The 20,323-nt window shown below is 42.7% G+C and overlaps 6 non-coding genes across 6 annotated transcripts; all 6 read left to right on the top strand.

Annotated features, from left to right (window-relative positions):
* The first annotated feature begins 15,001 nt into the window (after positions 1 to 15,001).
* Positions 15,002 to 15,112, top strand: trnal-caa (transfer RNA leucine (anticodon CAA)). The gene is made up of 2 exons: positions 15,002 to 15,039; positions 15,067 to 15,112. It is a non-coding gene; the product is annotated as a tRNA-Leu (tRNA).
* A 2,154-nt stretch (positions 15,113 to 17,266) lies between these two features.
* trnal-caa (transfer RNA leucine (anticodon CAA)) lies at positions 17,267 to 17,377 on the top strand. The gene is made up of 2 exons: positions 17,267 to 17,304; positions 17,332 to 17,377. It is a non-coding gene; the product is annotated as a tRNA-Leu (tRNA).
* Positions 17,378 to 18,788: 1,411 nt separating this feature from the next.
* Positions 18,789 to 18,899, top strand: trnal-caa (transfer RNA leucine (anticodon CAA)). The gene is made up of 2 exons: positions 18,789 to 18,826; positions 18,854 to 18,899. It is a non-coding gene; the product is annotated as a tRNA-Leu (tRNA).
* Positions 18,900 to 19,358: 459 nt separating this feature from the next.
* Positions 19,359 to 19,469, top strand: trnal-caa (transfer RNA leucine (anticodon CAA)). The gene is made up of 2 exons: positions 19,359 to 19,396; positions 19,424 to 19,469. It is a non-coding gene; the product is annotated as a tRNA-Leu (tRNA).
* A 276-nt stretch (positions 19,470 to 19,745) lies between these two features.
* On the top strand, positions 19,746 to 19,856 carry trnal-caa (transfer RNA leucine (anticodon CAA)). Its single transcript has 2 exons — positions 19,746 to 19,783; positions 19,811 to 19,856. It is a non-coding gene; the product is annotated as a tRNA-Leu (tRNA).
* A 161-nt stretch (positions 19,857 to 20,017) lies between these two features.
* Positions 20,018 to 20,128, top strand: trnal-caa (transfer RNA leucine (anticodon CAA)). The gene is made up of 2 exons: positions 20,018 to 20,055; positions 20,083 to 20,128. It is a non-coding gene; the product is annotated as a tRNA-Leu (tRNA).
* The last annotated feature ends 195 nt before the right edge of the window (positions 20,129 to 20,323 follow it).

Genomic DNA, 20,323 nt, shown 5'->3' with positions numbered 1-20,323 from the left:
CTTTGACCTTCGTGTCAGAGGAGGAAGTGACCCATCGTCACAGGAAGAACCGCAGTGACACAAAGGGAGAGAGATGACGGAGGAGAAATTGAGATTAAAATATTTTCTGTGAGTAAATAAATAACAAACAAAGTGTGTTGAAAGACGTCAGGAGAGAGCGCGAGTGACGACAGAGCTCGTTGTTGCTTTGAAACTGTCCCATCAACGCCGCTCACATTGCTGCATGTGTGTGTTTTAACTGTGATGTTCATTAATTAGTTCAACGATGTGGTTTATGTGTCCTGCGTCCTGTGGTGTTATCCTCCGCAGCGTGAGAACGCTCCCTCCTCCTGAGAGAAGTGTTTGACCGACATGCCGCCCTCGAGCAGGAAGTGGGGACCATTCCCCTCTCTGGAACACACACACACACACACACACACACACACACACACACGCGCTGGTACTTGCAGCCTTGTGAGGACCCTTTTAATCGTGATGCCTTGATTTTAAACTTCCAACACCAACCTTGAGGTAGGTATAAACCTAAACGTATAAGACTTAATACAACCCACTTAACCCTCAATTTCAGGTAATTTCTTACACTTGCTAATAATGTCTTTTTTGTCAGTTGTGCTTAAAATGTCCCCACCTTTCAACTTACCCTCACTACACAAAAACAGTTTATAAATATGCTACAATAATCATTTATGAACATGGTGACACGCTGGGAACCAACGAAACATTTTATTTTGAAGTAGAAAGACAATTCAAACAATATTTTTGCTTATAAATATATAGAAATTGATATATATATATTTACAACTGCTCAGCAACCAGAATCAGCAACCACATACAGAGGCTATAGCTTTTGATGCAGCGACCCCGGGTTCGACCCCAACCCACGGCCCTTTGCTGCGTGTCATCCGACACTCTCTCTTCCCCCGTCTGCCACCATCCACTCTCCTCTCTCTGAAATAAAGCCAAAAAAATAGTTACAACCGGCACATTTCTTTGTCTCTCCAGAGACATCCTTATTGTGAGTAAGATCAAATTATTCTAAAATATTTCTATGTTCGGAGACGTAAATCACTTTCCTCGATGGACTGAATGTTCCAAACGTCCTCGTTCTCCTAAACTGTTCTGACTTTGCCAAACGGCCTCGTTTCCCAAACATGCAAAAACGTCCTTATATCCTATATATAGCCAAATATCCCTACTTTCTTTTTTTAAAATGAATTTGTTTGGCCTTTAATGCCTTTATTTAGAGAGGACAGTGGGAAGTGTCGGAAACAGGGGAAGAGAGAGAGTGGGGACGACATGCGGCAAAGGGCCTCTGTATGTGGGACGTGCGATTTAACCAGCCATCTTTCCAGTTCATAAATAATAGACTAAATATTGTGTGTAAGTTCAAGTTTAAAGTTACTCTTCATCAAAACAATTAACATCCTAAAATATCCATTCATCCATTATCTATTACGCTTATCCTGTTCAGGGTCACAGGGCAGCTGGAGCCTATCCCAGCTGTCATTGGGCGAGAGGCGGGGTTACACCTGGACTGATCACCTGTCAATCACAGGGCTGACACACAGAGACAGACAACCTTTCACGCTCACACTCACAGGCGATTTTAGAGTCACCAGTGACCCTAAGGAGCATGTCTTTGGACCCACGCATGCACGGGGAGAACATGCACACAGAAAGGCGTCTGAACCGGGAATCGAACCATGCACCTTCTAGCTGTGAGGCGACAGCATGTTTCTCCCTCACTCTGCAGGTCTTAAGATCATGCGTCCACCAACGCTCACACACACTGACAGGCCTGTACTGCCACCTTTTGGGGACTGTGCTCCCAGACAGTCGGCGTCCTGCTCCTGCAGCTTCAAAGCATCGATCAAACTTAAGAGTGGAACTTTAATGAACTCAGAAAAGTTCAGTCATCACCCGCTGAAGCTTCATCCTATCCTCTGCCAGCCGAGGGGTGACATCATTACTGTGTGACACGTGAAGGTTATGAGCGAGGCAGCAGAGATAGCAGGAGGCGGGAAACGTTTATTTAACATGCAGAACTTTTTTTTATTGGATTGTTCTGCTCGGCGAAGCTCGTTATTCGACAGCAGCCAGCCGTTGATGAAAGGACGCCAGTCTGAGCGCGGCGTGATTCCCGCAGATTAAAGGAAATTAGTTCCATTTTTAATCATTATCTCAAACAGATGAGACGCAGGCAGCTCTGATGAGAGAGGCGAGGAAAACAAAGCGTCTGACGGCTACGATGCTGCTCGGTTTCACAAAGACCCTGTCGAAGCTGCCACAAACATCAGGAATGAAGAGAAGCCGAAGAACACTCATTAATAAGAACGAGGCTTCCACCTTTTAATGGTATACATTCAGTGAGTGTCGGTGACATTATGATTTATGTTTGTGTTAGTTATTTGTCAGACGATGCACAACTGAAGGTCATCTTCTGCCTCCGCTGTCATCTCATCGCTGCATAACATAATTACACAGTTAAACGCACGGAGAGTCACACGTCTGATATCATTCTATCAAAACTAATTAGGGTTGTCACAACTTGTTGGCATCAAACCACAATTGTTTTCCCTTTAAGACACTTGCTGCACCAAACTTCAGTCAACTTTTACTTCATTTTAAGCTTAGTCCAACAACCCCACCTTCAGCTGCTTTCTTCTGCTGCATCTTTCCACCCTGTAGTTTCAGTTTGAGCCGAGGTGTTCGGACATCATACACTGTAAAGGCCAGTTCAGGTCAATGATTCAGATCAATGATTCGCAACCCAACAAAACAGTTTTAGAATGTTGCAGAGAAAATTGCAGCGGTGTGAGCTGGTTAGTTGCAGAGCGTCTGAAGCTGTTAAGTGGAGTTGCAAAAGATTTGACCTGTCAGATCTCTAAATGCGGTTTTAGAACTGAATGATGTTGCTGTTTCACTTCAGCCAATCAGGAAACAGCATAAGTTGGCGCTGCAGTAACCAAAGACGGCTCAGATCTTCTCTTTCCAAACTCTCTGTCTTCACCGTTTATTAATCAGTGTTACAGCTAACATTGTGAGCATGTCACTGTCAGTGTCATCCACTTCTTTTTATAACGATAACAGAAATCCAGCTAGTTAATTCATCTAACCTAAGCCTAATACTAACGTTATAGTGTTAACGCAGAAGTAGTGGGGTATGTCATTGTGTTGTTGCCATGGAGACTGTCAGCTGCGCATGTGCATGTTGCGTTGCTTTGATCTGAACGGCCCAGTTTTAGAACGTCCACGATCACATGTCAGGGGATTCTGTTGGCTGCATCCAGTCTCGTTGCGATTATTGATCTGGCTTTAAAACCTAACAGTCTATCTTAATAAAAGAAGTAACCGAACTAGTCCCAATGAATTAGCAGTAACTCAAAAATGTTAGCGGTGTGGTAGCTAGCGAAAGCTGGCAGCCTACAGAAACGTTGATTCTTGTAAGGGCTGCAGCTGCAATGGTTTGAGTTGAACTGATCAGGTTTTACAGCGTGCTTGGAGACATTAAGAGCTCACATCTTTATAAAGTACAGCTTACTCAAATAACACGTCAATCATTTCACATGATTAGGCACAATTAAGTTCTTACACTTACTTTTCCCAAGGTAACCTTCCTCATTTTTTCTAAGTAAACTTAACTTGTTAGAATTTCCAGTGTATATATGAAGTTGTTCAACATCTGGGGCGGGTTTTACAAAGATGTTTTAGACCGGTCTATAGTGTTAGGCCAGTCTTAATTTTGCTCAAAGATTAGTCTAATGCAAGTAAAAAAAAACACCTTACCCCCAGGCTAACTCGGCTCCAAGACCCATGTTACCATGGTAACAATCCGTGACACCTGCTGACCAGTAGAACCAGATTTTCAGTCGTTTTTTCCATATCAGGTTTTTTTTTTTGTTGTTTCACTCTTTGCTGAATTTTCAAACTAAAATGCCCTTAAAACTGTTGAATTCCTCCAACAGACGAACACTTTCTGCTGGGGTGAACTGACTTTTTAGCGGTTAGCTGGGGTTACTAGGTCGGCCATTTATTTTTGTGTGAAACAGATTAATTTAGACGTCTATCTGAAGTCTGACTATTTGTTATATCTAAGCCACAGTCAAAGTCTGTCTTTGTGAAACCAGCCCCTGATTCCAAAACACTGAGTGTAACGTGAGTCTTATCTGGAACTAGGACGCCTTTGATCTCAAACTATGGATCAGCTAACAGGTGCAGATTCCAAGCAAAACACATTGACTTGCAAAAGAAGTCAATCTGGAACAGGATAATAAACATATACAGAGCAGTGCTTGTGCAGCATGCAACATCCTCTATCCTTCACGTCAAGTGTACCAACATATCTGTGGTTGAAGTTAAGTTGTACTCAGGGTTACGTGTTGTAGTGGTGGGTAGCTTCTGTTGTGTTTTCCTGTGTCTCTCTCCTGAGCTGCTCTTCCACTCATTGCAGCAGGTGATTAAGCTCACCTGTGTCAGAGAGAAAGCAGCCAGTGCCAGTGGGACATTCGGCCGTGTGTGTCTGATGTCTCTTTTGATGTTTGTACTTTAGGTTGAAAGTGATTTTAAATATAGCTATAGATCAACTTCTCTTTTGTTTGTTGGGTTTTGATAAGAAGCTTGTTGTGTTTAAATGTTCGTATGCTTTGTTCCTCCCTTCTTTCTCCAGCGTTTTACTTTGTTGTTCCTCCCTTTAACCCCTAACATCTTCAGGGAACTTAACAAGGGTAAGAATAACTCTATAGTGACTCTTAAAAATGAGTCAGTATACTTGTGTGTGCCTTTAATTTTACCCATCACTTGAGTGCTGTTAAATACGGCCTGTTGAGAGGTGTAAAACACTTTGACCACTAGAGGGCGTCCTTGTCTTAAGTTAATGAGGAGGAAACGCAGCAGAGCACACGATTAAGACACTTTACTTACATGCACATGCACCTGCTTATAACAAGTAAAATGCTGCATACTAGTACTAGATCATTAAGCTTAGTGTAATGGAAATTATAGCACATAATTTACCTTTATACATAGTCATAAAACCTCTACAATGCCATGTATCGCTTTAACACAAACACACAATATAACTTGCATGACTCCTAAACTCTCATCTTATTCTTCCTGTTTGTATGCTGTAACCGTTTTGTGCAGCTCCAGCCCCAGAGGCCCCAGAAGCAGTGTTGGAGTTCATTTTAATATCGCCTTTGTTGTGCACAAACAAGGAAAATAACAGCGATTCGCTTTATTTTCAGCTTGAAGTGCCCCCTTTGAACACCTTCCTTTTGATTTATTGCTTCAATGTGTTTATCTTGCGCAGCTCAAAGGAGAGGTCACAGATGAAAGCAGCATCCACGTATGCTGTAATATCACACGTAAAGTTATTTATTTCTGCGGGAAGCTTCTTGTTTTTCAGCAAAAACTTGTGACGACCTCGGGCGGGAGGCCAGAGAGGACGCTTGCACCAGCACAAAGTGTTCAGGTCAGGCTGCATCAAGGACGGACGGCGTTGGAAGCACAGTTAGAGAGGTTTGGTTTCCTGCAACAAGGACATTATTTACACTTAATGCCACAGAGCTGTACAAGCCAAACGTTCAAATGGAAACAACATTAAGTCCTTGAATGGTGATGCTGCAGCCTAACTTGATTCTAAAGCAATAACTAAATAAAATACAACTGTACTGTCCACCACAGACCTTTGCAGCATAACCTATAGTAGCTGTCATTGGGCGAGAGGCGGGGTTACACCTGGACAGGTCACCAGTCAATCACAGGGCTGACACACAGAGACAGACAATCCTTCACGCTCACACCTACGGGCAATTTACAGTCACCAATGAACCTAACGAGCATGTTTTTAGACTGTGGGAGGAAGCCGGAGTACCCGGAGGGAACTCACGCATGCACGGGGAGAACATGCAAACTCCACACGGAAAGGAACTACATCTGAACCGATGACTGTATGTATAGATGGACGACGCGTCTCCATCTACTCCCATTGTACGAAATTGATGCCAAAATAGCCCCTGTGATAGGCGCTGCCATCTTGCGATGGTGACGTCATTTGGAGCCAGAGTCTGCGCAGTAGAGATCGGTGGATGAAGCGGCCGTAGCCACTTCAGCTAACCAAAACACACACTTAAGTTACCGACAAAACAGCTTCTCTGTGTTGGTCTGAGGTTAAAGTTCACAGGTATGGAAACTTCACTGACTCTAGTGATTGTTTTTGTAACGTCTCCTCTCGCCGTTCGTCCTCTGGTCTGCTAATCCGGAACAGATCGGCTGCAGGAGCCGAATTCGTTAACAGAGCTGTCAATCATCATTTAGACAGCATCAAATAACTAATTAAAAATAAACTTGAATAATGAACACTTGGACCTAAATCAGCATGATAATAACTAACTATAATGACGGGAAACATTTTTGACGTGTATTTTGATTTTATAGTTTGACTCATGTCCCATCTGTTAACATGGAGGAGGCGGGCTTTATGACCTCTACTGCAGCCAGTCAGCAGGGGGCGTTAGAGAGGGTTTGGCTTCACTTTTAGGGAGCCGTCATGTCGGCCATCTTTTTATACAGTCTGTGGTCTGAACCAGGAAGCTGCTCGCTGTGAGGCGACAAACATACAGAGGTAGAGCTTTGTAATGGGTCAAATCGAAATGTTTAGAGTACAGACTGTAAGTCTGTAAGAAGTGGATGAGACACCGTGGTTTCAAAAGCGAAGTTACTCGGGAAGTGCCTTAAACCTGCACCTTTCTTTTTTCCTTTGTTTATAGGACAGCTGAAGAGACACAGGAAGTGTGGGGAGTAGAGAGTAACATGCACCAAACGACCAGCTGGGAGTCAAACCTGTGACCACTGCGTCAAGGACTATAGCTTCTGTACATGGGCCACCTGCTCTACCGTCTGAGCTAAACCAGCACCCCAACCTGCGCAGAGGGAGACGCTAATGGCTACGAAAGAAATCCAATTTTATAGAAGTCTTAGAGAAAGGTGTAACCCCCTCTTGCCCAGTGACAGCCCGCGAACAGGATATAGATAATGGACGGATGGATGCATGATCCCATTTACTGTCAAATAAACGATAAAGCAGGGGAGGATTTAGGGCAAGATTTTCATCCAGTAGTTGTCGAGACAAAGTCCCCGCCCTCCTGCACTTTCTGCAGACGCTGCAACTTCGATTCCTTTATTTAGGACGTCTCTTAGAAGTCAAAGCAGCAATTGCGAGTAATTTGAAGAGTAAATGAAGAGTCAGATGTACCCTGATCATCGACTACAGGAAGATCAAAGACATAGTTCAATACTTTGCTTAATTAGGCGCAGGAAGGAGCGCATATTCCGTGAGAAGAAGAAGAACTTTCACAACCAAATAAAGAAGTTATCATCCTCACAGCGAACATCGATGTCAAGGATGAGGAAGAGAGAATCGGCTTCGGAGGATGAAAGTTTTAAGCAACAGCAGCCAGATTCAACTTTTTCACTTCCTGCCCTTTTCTTGCATAAAAAATGTGCCGGTTTAAAAATACTTTGAGCTCCAAATACCAGCAGTCAGCAGCTTCAATCCACCCACATTAGCGTCAGCCCTCCAACACTGGTGTCGGTCCCACCTTTTGTCGGCTCCCGAAATGTTTTATTGAACAAATCGCCTGTAATTCTAATGCTTCATTCAGATCCTGCCATTTGACGGATCAAAAGACACGGCGTGGTCTTTATCTGCATAAATTATTCAGAGCGTCCCGTGACAGGTGGAGCTGCGGGGCGATGAATGCGTACATACCTGTCATCCAGCTTGTTAAATATGAACAAATCGCCTTCTGTATTCGATGGGTTGAGGACCTTGGGCCAGACTTGTGGGGATGTGCAGCTTCCTCCGGCTGAATACTAAACAAGGTGTTCGGGGTGTGTGAACGTGGACGCACGTGAGGCGGATTAGCATGGAAACAACACCCGCAACATCCGCTAAGAACAATCCCTGCAGAGCAATTCACAGTCATGTAGGGACGAACATCATGCACGCACAAACATGCACTCTTCATACAAACAGAGGCGATATACAGGCCATCAACCCCAGCACACACACTCACACACACACACACACACACTCTAGTGCTGGCAGTAATCAGAGTGCAGTGTGTTTTTCTCAGCAGTGTAATTCATCAAAGTGACGGCTGCCAATGAGTCTCAGTCAGCCAGACAGGCACGGCTAATCAATCATCAATCTACCTGCTCTTTGTTTCACGGCTCTCTGCAGTCGCCTACGCCATATTTTTCAAGATACCTTCAAACTCTCTCCCCGCATGGCCGAGCTTTTGTGGTTCCTCCTCCACGCCCGGGTCGACGTGTAGAGCGGGGCACTAACACGGCCCGAGTGAGGGGTTCATCGCCCTGATTACAACGTCACGTTTATAAAGGTTTTTGATGTCTCATTAATATGATGTAAAGTATCTTTAAAGGAGCAGTTCAACATTTTAGTGCATCAACTTATATGCCTGTGTCACGTCCCCAGGCTAGTTAAGCTCCCTTTTGTTACCCTTGTGTTTCATGTCATGTGTTTCCTGTTTTATTTTGATACTCACCTTGTGCCTCCACTTCCTGCCCCGCCCTAAATGTGTTTCACCTCAAATTGTCTCCCCTAGAGCAAACAAGCTGCGTCTCAATTCAGGGGCAGCATCATTAGAAGGACGCAGGCTACGGAACTAAAATGAGACGGTCTGGTCTACGGTGGATTTCCTGCTTGCGTTACTAAGCGCAGCTTCCGTCGCCTAGCAACAGGTCAGTACCTGGCTAACTTAAGGCTGGCTTATTTAAAGATGATTTAAAGTTCCAAGGCCCCTTTTTGTATGTTTGAACATTTGTTTCTCTCGCTATTCGATGGAATTGAAACCAAAAACTCGTCATCTCGTTTGAATTGGTGCGCAATGAACCTTGGGATACATTTGGCCATGAAGGATGCACCCAATGGATAAGGAAAGTTTGTAGACCGCATCTGACGGAGCCTTCAAAATGGGACAGCCTTTGACGCACGGCTGTGACGCGGTCGGTTCTTAAATACGTCCTTCGAAGGATGCAGCCCCTGAATTGCCCGTTTGTCTTCAGTCGAGCATGTCCTCGTGTTCTTGTGAGCTTTCGATCTGACCTGTTTGTGTTTTTGGACTTTGCTTTTTGCTGTCAGTGTGAATACCTCTGTTTAACGGACCTCCTGTGTAAGGAACCTGGCTTTTGTCTGGATGTTTGGATTGTGGGTTGTCACCGTCAGTATTGGCTTGTGGTCTTTTGTTGCCAACTTTTACTTTTGGAGCCAGGTATGACCCTACTTGGACAATAAGTTATGAGCTAACGCTTGTGCTAGCTTGGTTAGATGCATCAGTGATTCAAGGTAACTGTGATATTTATTGGGAGCACACACGAAGAAACACGCAACGAACATGCTACGAGAGGGTACACAGAGACAATCAGGGGACGACAGGTCTCTGAGGGCAGGAAATCTGAAAGACAGGCACAGGTAAGTTTCAAAATAAAACAGGAAGTGGCAAATGAACATCAGAGTGTGTTAGCTCAGCCTCAGCTTTTTATTCCAAGTAGAACCGTAATTTACACTTTCTAAAAGCCATCAGTGACCTTATTTGATTTTATATGACTGACATTACTGGCATGTTTTTCAAACAGGCTGTAAACATGTTTGTTTCTGCTGTAAAGTCGGGCATTAAAATGGGCGTCTCTACAGGGAGTGACACATTTCAGAGCGGCCACAAGATTAGGAATGTTTCACCTGAAAAGCTTTGAAAACCTAGCATGCTCACCCCCTCAACCAAAACTGAAACCCTACACTCCCATCAATACCAGACCATCTCATATTATAATGTACCACGAATATAAAGAATAGTGGGACCAGCGATCCATCCCAGCTCATTGGCCGACTTGTTAACAAGTCTCGTATTGATGTACGCGAGATATTCTATCCGTCCCTTAATGGACTTGAGGAATTGCTCAATTTGTTTCGTCCATAATTGCAGAGAAGATGAACCAGCTTCTGTATGATTCCCTCCGATCAATACTCACTTTCCAATCCTGCATCCCACTCACAGACGGGAAGATAAATCGGTGTGTCAGCGTGTGTATAGTTTGTGAGGCTTTAGCTAACCTTTGTGTCAAGACCTCAGACGGTTATTCAAACACTTATTAAAAATAAGATTCATCCCCCATCGTTGGAGAGGAGGTCTTCTCCTATCTGGCATGTTGGATCATTGCCGCCACCATTCTTCTACGAAACACAACACACTGTTGTTGTGTCTCGTCACAGGCTCCATTACGCTGACATGAGAAGAAAAGGGTTTTAGCACAGGAAGAAATGGAGCGTGGGGAGTGGGTGTACTGGGCTTACAGTAAACACGCTGCGGTTTGTTATATTGTGCCGCTGCCACATGCTTTTCAATTTGCATCCCACTGCCTTTATTGTGTTACCTTATACCTTTTTTCATTTTCTCCCTCTGTGTCTGACACGGAGCAGGGTGAGATTGATGGCCTCTGTACTGGTCTGATGATGTATGGGGGCAATATGTGGCCTTTAGAATCAGGCAGGCAGTGTCAGGATGGAGCTTTATACTTGTTTTTCACTCCTTGTGTGCAGGGGAACCAGACTTTACTCGCCTTAAAGAGGAATGTTAGTATTTATTTGAACGGCCCAATTTTTGCAAGACACATCTAAATGCTTCCACGGTGTGCACGTCAATTATTTGCCCGTCCATGCAGCCGCTCACTGGCTTTAAAGGTATAATAAGTAGAATTTTCCTAGAAAAATTAAATGTAGACTTTTACAAATATAATATAAATCATCTCTGATGGGCCTCTATACATGTGTGTTGCATGGGACGTTTTCAGGAGGGGCGCCGCTGTCGTGAGCCAATCACAGCGTACAGGTGAGTGTGGGAGTGGTTCAAATTAGCAGCTGGGCCCCATTCAGATCGGCAAACATGGCGAAAGAGCGACGCAGAGTTGGCTTCCTTTCTGTGGGACAGGTAGGTGCCTCAAACCGGGTAGTGCAAGCTAACTGGCAGTCACCATGGTAGCGCAACGGTAACTGGTGGTTAGCATGCTATCGCAAAGGTAACCATCATGCTGTCGGTGTTAGCTTGGGCGTGTTCTCGCACAAGAGAGTGACAGTGAGCCTCTGGTGACGAAGAGCCCAGGAGGAGGGGCCCAGTTTGAATGTGTTGTTGACAAAATGCACAAACAATATAGCTTTAAGTTTTAGACTTAGCTGCTACATTTAAGTAGTAAAAACTGTGCTAAAGGACGTTTCAAGAGCTCAATCACATGCAGCAATAGACTCCAGCTGCTGCTACGGTTTTCCGGCTGAGTGGACGCTGGAAAGAGGAGCCACGGCTCCTACATGCAGCTATCAGAGAGGACGCAGACGCCTGCTAAGGTTTGCGGCTGCTCTGCACGTTCTTCCTTCAAATCAAGGCCATCGACCAGTGTGAGGACACCAGGCAGGAGCTGCTCTTCAGGTGGAGGAGTATTCTTAGAGATAATCATGGCGCCCAATGAGAGTATTTTGGGATGGTACGGTGTTTAAATGACAAGTAGGTACAAAAGGTTTGATTGCTGCAACATTATCCTTGGGAAAAAACGGTGCCTGATCAAGGTATGTCCACTATAAGTTCTTGTTTTTGCCGGTGACAGGCTCAGATTGTTATATTAAGTGTCTGACAACATTACAGCAAAGATAACCAAAGATAAAGACCTTTTTGTTTAAGAGTAAGATGCTTTTGTTAACCAGAAACAGCCGTTTTGTCTCTCGCTTCAGAGCCACCAGACTCCATTAAAAAAAACAGTAATTTTACCTCTCAGAACACAGGAGTTGCTGCTCTACTTCTGCTTGTTTTTTTAATGTTATACAAATATTACGTTGGATTCAAAGTAAACATTTAAACACCAAAGTCACATTAGAGCTGACAAACTGATCAAAGAAGAGGTAGACGAGCGATGCCCGTGGTTCTGCAAGGCAAAATTACTGGGAGGTTTTGTCAATGGAGTCTGGTGGCTTTGAAAAGAGGTTAAAAACTACCAGAATTCATCTTTACAAAGATGTTAACACACCTAAAATGCAACTATAAGTCTGTGTTTGAATGGAAAACATTACACCTTGTCAATGCTTTAGAAGGTAAATGTGGAAAAATGTATTTTCTCTACGACGATGCCTTTTGTCCAAACGCCCAACCTCCAAATCTTTGCATTCTGAAGACTCAGTTTTCAGTCTTTACTGAGAAACTAAGTCCTTCAAAACTGAAATGAAAGACTGTCTTTTATTTCCAGCCAGGGCCGAGTTCTTCATGGTACACAGCCCCCTTAAAGCCCTTTTGTGATTCTCCTTTTATAACGCACTGTATCTCTATGTTTCCTCTGAGAGACGACTGCACAAGCATGAAATAGTGATTTAATAAAGGGGTCAATGCTGCTGCCCTGGAATTACAGCGAGCCGTGGTTGGCAGGCAGCATTTATGACTCTCAATCATTATTATCATTATTTTCGACCCGTGCAGTCGTCTCTCGGCAGAAACAGAAAAATATGTCAATAACAAACGACACCTACGCTGTGGAGAGTCGAGGCGACAGACGGGAGCTTTCTCTTGCTGTGAGAGTATCAGGGCATGTTTCTCTGTGGAGTGTGATGAAAGTAACGCACTATTAAGTTGACTGCTAACTACAAAAAGAATGATGAATACGAGATTTTAGCCTCAGTCTACTGCAGCTATTGTGGACTTCTCTGGCACTACAAACTGGGGCCTTTGCGGCTATGCTAGTAGCGCTAGTAGTTTCTTAAAGTCGAGCTGAAACGGCATTTCGAGAGTATCTAGCTTCCGTATCGTGACGTATTTCCGAGTGAAACAGGACGTGCAGGCGGGACATATCATTAGAGGGATTTGATTTGATCGTTGAGAAGTGGGCGTAGACAGACGTTCTCCACAGCGCAGTAGCTAGCTAACTGACCGAGCGTTCTTGGTGCTCTGCGGCTAAATGTTGCAGATTGATTGGTTGAAATTGTTTGGTGCTAACTTACGTAAGCACGTGTGAAATTTAGTTTTACTGGAAGAAAAAATGATCGGATTTTGATATAAGAAAACGAAGAAATGGATTTTCTTTTTTTTTTTTGGCCTATATTGTCAAATAGATTCACAATATTACCGGGGATGTGATCTAAAAGGATTAAAATGACATTTTTCATTTCACCTCGACTTTAAAGACATATATATAACAACAATAACTTATATATAATGTTACAGAGTTGGATGTTCAGACTAAACGTGGGTGAAGTTTCAGATCTGTCGTTAAAAGTATGTTGGAGTAATCCCCAGGCTTCTCAGCTCAGTCTGCAGGCTGCTGTCAACGCCAGGTACAAAGTGCAGCCTCAGCAGGCTTCAGAGAGCTGGCCAATCAGAAGAAAGTGGGCTTGTAGGGGCGGGGTTTCTTAAAGGGACAGAGCTGATTGAGTCGTATCAGGCAGAGGCTGTTTGAGGGCCTGCACAGAGCACCAGTGTGAGTTTGTTTTTAGTGTAAATTATGCTAAGCTACTCAACAGGTATCACAGAGTGAAACATGAAGCTTGAAATTAGCATAAATATTAGCTATAAATATTAGTCTCAACTTTAGCAATGGTTAGCATGCAAAGACTCCAACCTAACATGTTTGCTAACATTTTAGCATGCTTGCATCAGCATTTAGCTTAAAGATTCTTGAGGCGTTTTATAATCGCACAAGTTATTATCTTTTATGCATCGTTTTTACATCACAAAAATCCATCTAAAGCTTCATTTCCTCTGGACCATGGAAGATGCCAATCAAATGGTTTGATCTGTAGCCAAAGCTTAATGTCTGTTTCAGTATGAAAGTTTGTACAAGAGCAACACAATTTGCATTATTCTCTCCAAGGTAAAAATTGAAATGTATGTACTGAGTTGTGTCCCTTTTCCGGCGGCTGTGTGCAGACGATGTGGGCACGCTGCCTGATAGAGAAGCGTATGAATTTCTCTTTTCTTCCTTCCGCAAATTAACTTTGAGTAACCCTCCTGAAATATTTGCCAAGGCTTAAAAACATTTTCTAGTTTTCTCTATTTGTCTGTTTCATTTTGGCATCTTTAGTTATAAGATAGTGGCATTGTAAACACGTCCCTGGCTCCACAAACTCAGGACCTTGTGGGTGTTTACGCAGCATGTCTCTAAAGGATGCCTCATAGCTTTGGATGTTTTATTTAGCATGAGCACATCTTTGACACAGTGACCATGGACAGTCGCTGCAGAAAGAGTGTATTTATTTGACCCTGAGGACCGTCTTTGTGGGTTCAAATTTTTAATCATGTAGCAACAAAATAGGCTATTCCAGCAACTTTTAGCTTCAAATATATTTGTATTACAGTCAAATGTACACACAATAGTTTCACAGTATTTATAAACCCTTCATAAAGCCTCGTTTGAGATCTTGAATGTAGCTCGGGTTGTGATCATCCTGCAGTCCTTTCAGCGTTTTCCACAAATAGCCTTATTTACATGCAGCTTCTGTCCGCTGTCGCCGACTGTAATGTAAACACATCATTTAGATTATGATAATTCTTATTGCCTGAGAAACAGCTAATGTTTATTGTAAATATGAAATGGAGAATAAGCTGAGTTTTAGATTGGCGGCTTTGACAGAATTTTATGTGTGTGTGTGTGTGTGTGTGTGTGTGTGTGTGTACAGTTTTGCTCTTCGCTGTCCTTCAACAGTCCGGCTATCTCATTTACATACTCATAAATCATTCACATCTGACACGTCTCTCACACACACACACACACCTATGGGCACTGTAATAATGAGCTGTTTAAATACCTCTTTCAGCTCAGAAATAACCAACATTCCCGTAGATGGATGGGTGGATGCACGGAGGGATTGATTAAGGGATAGTTGAATGGTGTCATTGAACCATAATGGAGGTGCTAGCTTCAGGCTGAAGATTGCTGCCTCATTGGACCAGCTGTCAGGATGGCCGAGCGGTCTAAGGCGCCAGACTCAAGACTTGACTCCTTCCTGCTCAAAGGGACTTCTGGTCTCCAAATGGAGGCGTGGGTTCAAATCCCACTCCTGACAGAGCTGGATTTTACATTCTGAGTAAAGAGGCAGTCAAAATTTAAATGTGACACCTCCACAAAACAATGAATGACTTATTCAAGTATTTTTAACCTCTAAAATTCAAATCAATTCCCTGTTTTTTTCCTTGATGTAACATAAAGGAACACAGAGTTGGAGAGTTTACATCCATATCGATGGATAGATGCTGGTTACCAATCCAAAATGGTGACTTTGGTAAGTTTTGATCAATTTCAGACATATGATTACCTTTGACAGGTCAATGTTAGGATGGTCGAGCGGTCTAAGGTGCCAGACTTATGAGTTGATTCCTTTCTTAACAATGGGACTTCTGGTTTCCCAAAGGACATGTGGGTTCAAATCCCTCTCCTGACAAGCCTTTCATCACAGGTTTTGTGTGGACATCGCAGATATATATTTAAATGTGCTGTTTTTTTTCTTAAAGTTACAGTAAAACATGGATGGATGGATGGTTGGATGGATTAATGGATGGATTAATGGATGGTTGGATGGATTAATGGATGGATTAATGGATGGTTGGATGGATTAATGGATGCATGGATGGATTAATGGATGGTTGGATGGATGGATTAATGGATGGATGGATTAATGGATGGATGGATGGTTGGATGGATTAATGGATGGATTAATGGATGGTTGGATGGATTAATGGATGGATGGATGGATGGATGGATTAATGGATGGATTAGTGGATGGTTGGATGGATTAATGGATGCATGGATGGATTAATGGATGGTTGGATGGATGGATTAATGGATGGATGGATTAATGGATGGATTAATGGATGGATGGATTAATGGATGGATTAATGGATGGATGGATTAATGGATGGTTGGATGGATAGATTAATGGATGGATGGATTAATGGATGGATTAATGGATGGATGGATTAATGGATGGATTAATGGATGGATGGATGGATGGATTAATGGATGGTTGGATGGATAGATTAATGGATGGATGGATTAATGGATGGATGGATTAATGGATGGATTAATGGATGGATAGATTAATGGATGGATGGATTAATGGATGGTTGGATTAATGGATGGATGGATTAATGGATGGATAGATTAATGGATGGATGGATTAATGGATGGATGGATTAATGGATGGATTAATGGATGGATGGATTAATGGATGGATAGATGGATAGATTAATGGATGGATGGATGGATGGATTAATGGATGGTTGGATGGATAGATTAATGGATGGATGGATTAATGGATGGATGGATTAATGGATGGATTAATGGATGGATAGATTAATGGATGGATTAATGGATGGATGGATTAATGGATGGATTAATGGATGGATGGATGGATAGATTAATGGATGGTTGGATGGGTAGATTAATGGATGGATGGATTAATGGATGGATTAATGGATGGATGGATTAATGGATGGATGGATGGATAGATTAATGGATGGATGGATTAATGGATGGTTGGATGGATAGATTAATGGATGGATGGATTAATGGATGGATTAATGGATGGATGGATTAATGGATGGATTAATGGATGGATGGATGGATGGATTAATGGATGGTTGGATGGATAGATTAATGGATGGATGGATTAATGGATGGATGGATTAATGGATGGATTAATGGATGGATAGATTAATGGATGGATGGATTAATGGATGGTTGGATTAATGGATGGATAGATTAATGGATGGATGGATTAATGGATGGATTAATGGATGGATGGATTAATGGATGGATAGATGGATAGATTAATGGATGGATAGATTAATGGATGGATGGATTAATGGATGGATGGATTAATGGATGGTTGGATGGATGGATGGATGAATGGATGGTTGGATGGATGGATGGATGAATGGATGAATTAATGAGAGATTCCTAAACAATTAAAAAAATTATAAAGTGCTATTCTTGTGTTCCGACCACTCTAACCATTTAGGGTTCACTACCTTGCAGAGCCACAGCAACATACAGAACCTCCTTCTGGATGGAGAATTTGCATCAACCTGCAAGTAAGTGATCAGCATGAGGAAACTGCTGAATTCTATGGTTACCATTCTGAAAGGATGGCTTTTGAAAGTTTTGCTAAAGTCTAGAATCCCCATGATTGATAGACTAAGACTGTCAAACCACAGCAGCTGTCAGGATGGCCGAGCGGTCTAAGGCGCCAGACTCAAGGCGTGACTCCTTCCTGATCAAAGGGACTTCTGGTCTCCAAATGGAGGCGTGGGTTCAAATCCCACTCCTGACAAACCTTTACACACAGATGTAGGTTGGTAAAAGAACAACAAAATCTAAACTCGTCCCTTCTTTTGTGTGACAGCTGTTTCCATAAAGAAAACTGCATACGTCTGCTTAAATGTTCCTGTTACAATAAAACATAGTTAGTGTTAGTGGATATATGAATTGATGGATGGATTGATAGCTTTGATCTTTCTTTCAAATGTTTGTCTCACCATAAATAGCTTCAAAGTCAAAGAGACAAATGAACCATCTTTCAAATTGGGTTGCTTTTTAATACCGTAGCACTGCTCATATTGAATGAAATAACCAAGTCATGATAAAGCTGTAGTCCATAGAATTCAATATTCTAAATGGTTTTGTACCCATAAAAAATGTTTGTGGTGTTGCTGTTGGAAACTTTGATGTCTCTACTAGAATTTCGAATAAAGGTCTGCCGGTCTGAATAATGGGCAGCCGCATAAAATCCATTTGTTATGATGCAGCAGCTGAAGTCAGACAGACTCTATTTTGACATTTTTCTCGCAGAACATATTCCAAATAAGGTTCACATAATCAGCTACTATAAATTCACCGGATATGAATTTGATGCTATTCCTGAATTTTAAACCAAAGAGTGCGTCAGCTTAAACATATGGATTGATCTGATGTTTATGTAGATTTAGAAACAAATCTGTTCTGTGTTCTTGTCTGTTTCATTTTGTTCAGCTGCAAAACATGAAATCGAAAGACGAGCAGAAAAGGGGAATGTGTCAATCATGGATGGCTGACCAGACACTCTGGTATGTGGGAAGGTCACCAGGCACAAGGGGTCAAAGGTCATATGTCAACATCAGTCTTTGAGAAAAGGCAGATGGGATTAACGCTGAATGTGTGACGAGTCACAACAAGACACCTTTGCTTCCTAAGTATGGTAAGAATACAAGGTCACATTTACTTTAAATGAACAATGTATCTCTGCTGATTCACATATTTAAATACTTGATAGAAGCTCACATGAGAATATACAGCCTTGCTAACAGTGTTGGTGTTCCATTGCTTTTTGTTTAATTGAATTATTTAATTGTAAATCCAAATTGGTGCTCCTACCTCTGGTAAGGATCAGACTGGATGTAGTGAGGGACAACACTTGCTTGTCAGGATGGCCGAGCGGTCTAAAGCACCCGATTCATGAGTTGACTCCTTCCTGATCAAAGGGAATGCTGGTCTCCAAATGGAGGCCAGGGTTCAAATCTGACTCCTGAAAATCACTTTACCAAGTTTGCTGTAAGAGTACAAAGTCACAACTGTTTTGATTTTCCATCCAATCTCACTTTGACACACTCTGCGAGAGAACTTGCAGTGAAACCTTTATTGCAAATCAAAAATGGTGCTTTAAAACTGTTAAGGACCTAGGATGTAGTAAAGGACTGTGTTCATGTGTCAGGATGGCCGAGCGGTCTAAGGCGCCAGACTCAAGGTGTGACTCCTTCCTGATCAAAGGGACTTCTGGTCTCCAAATGGAGGCGTGGGTTCAAATCCCACTCCTGACAAGGTTTTGGTGCTGCTTTGGTTTGGTAAGAATACCAAAGAGCCGGGGCAGCTGTGGCTCAGTGGTAGAGTCGTTGGTCTTTCAATCGGATGGTCGGAGGCTCGATCCCCAGCTCCCCCAGGCTACATGTCGCAGTGTCCTTGGGTAAGACACTGAACCCCAAATTGCCACCGGTGGCATAGACAATGGGTATGAATGTGATATCTGATTGATAGTTGGGCAAAAGCAGCTTTGAGTGGTCACAAAGACTAGAAAAAAGTGCTATATAAGTACAGTCCATTTACCGTTTACAAAGTCACAATTATTTGACTATCCAACCAGTCTCACTTTGAATCACACTATCAGAGTAAATATTTGGGAGGGAAGTTGCAGTTAAATCTTTTACTGAAATAAAAATGTATGCTCATAGATCTGGTGAGGACCTATGATAGTAAGTAGTAGTAAAGGACTGTGTTCATGTGTCAGGATGGCCGAGCGGTCTAAGGCGCCAGACTCAAGGTGTGACTCCTTCCTGAGCTAAGGGACTTCTGGTCTCCAAATGGAGGCGTGGGTTCAAATCCCACTCCTGACATATTTTTACCACAAGTTCCATTGTTACCTTTTATTGGTTAGAGTACAAAGTCACAACTGTTTTGACTTTCCATCCAATCTCACTTTGAATCACACTGTCATAGTAAATATTTGCGAGGGAGATCTGGTAAGGACCTGTCTCACTTTGAATCACACTATCAGAGTAAATATTTGGGAGGGAAGTTGCAGTTAAATCTTTTACTGAAATAAAAATGTATGCTCATAGATCTGGTGAGGACCTATGATAGTAAGTAGTAGTAAAGGACTGTGTTCATGTGTCAGGATGGCCGAGCGGTCTAAGGCGCCAGACTCAAGGTGTGACTCCTTCCTGAGCTAAGGGACTTCTGGTCTCCAGATGGAGGCGTGGGTTCAAATCCCACTCCTGACAAGCTTTTACCACAAGTTCCACTGCTGCTTTGGTTGGTAAGAATACAAAGTCACAATTATTTGACTATCCAACCAGTCTCACTTTGAATCACACTGTCATAGTAAATATTTGCGAGGGAGATCTGGTAAGGACCTGGGATGTAGTAAAAGTCAGCTTTCAGTGTCAGGGTGGCCGAGCGGTCTAAGGCGCCAGACTCAAGGTATGACTCCTTCCTGATCAAAGGGACTTCTGGTCTCCAAATGGAGGCGTGGGTTCAAATCCCACTCCTGACATTTTTTTACCACAGGTTCCTTTGCTCCCTTAGATTGGTGAGACGACAAAAACCCAACTGTTTTGACTATTCGTCCAGTGTCACTTTGACACATACCACTAGTGTAAACATTTGTAAGAGAACTTGCAGTGAAACCTTCTACTGAAATCAAAAATAGTGCTCCTAGATCTGGTAAGGACCTAGGATGTAGTAAAGG

This window comes from Semicossyphus pulcher, unplaced genomic scaffold (assembly GCF_022749685.1).
Source record: "Semicossyphus pulcher isolate SPU_LCO1_2020_fin unplaced genomic scaffold, fSemPul1.0.p SCAF_20, whole genome shotgun sequence".
In the NCBI taxonomy this organism is placed as follows: domain Eukaryota; kingdom Metazoa; phylum Chordata; class Actinopteri; order Labriformes; family Labridae; genus Semicossyphus; species Semicossyphus pulcher.
This window is presented reverse-complemented; position numbering and strand designations above follow the sequence as displayed.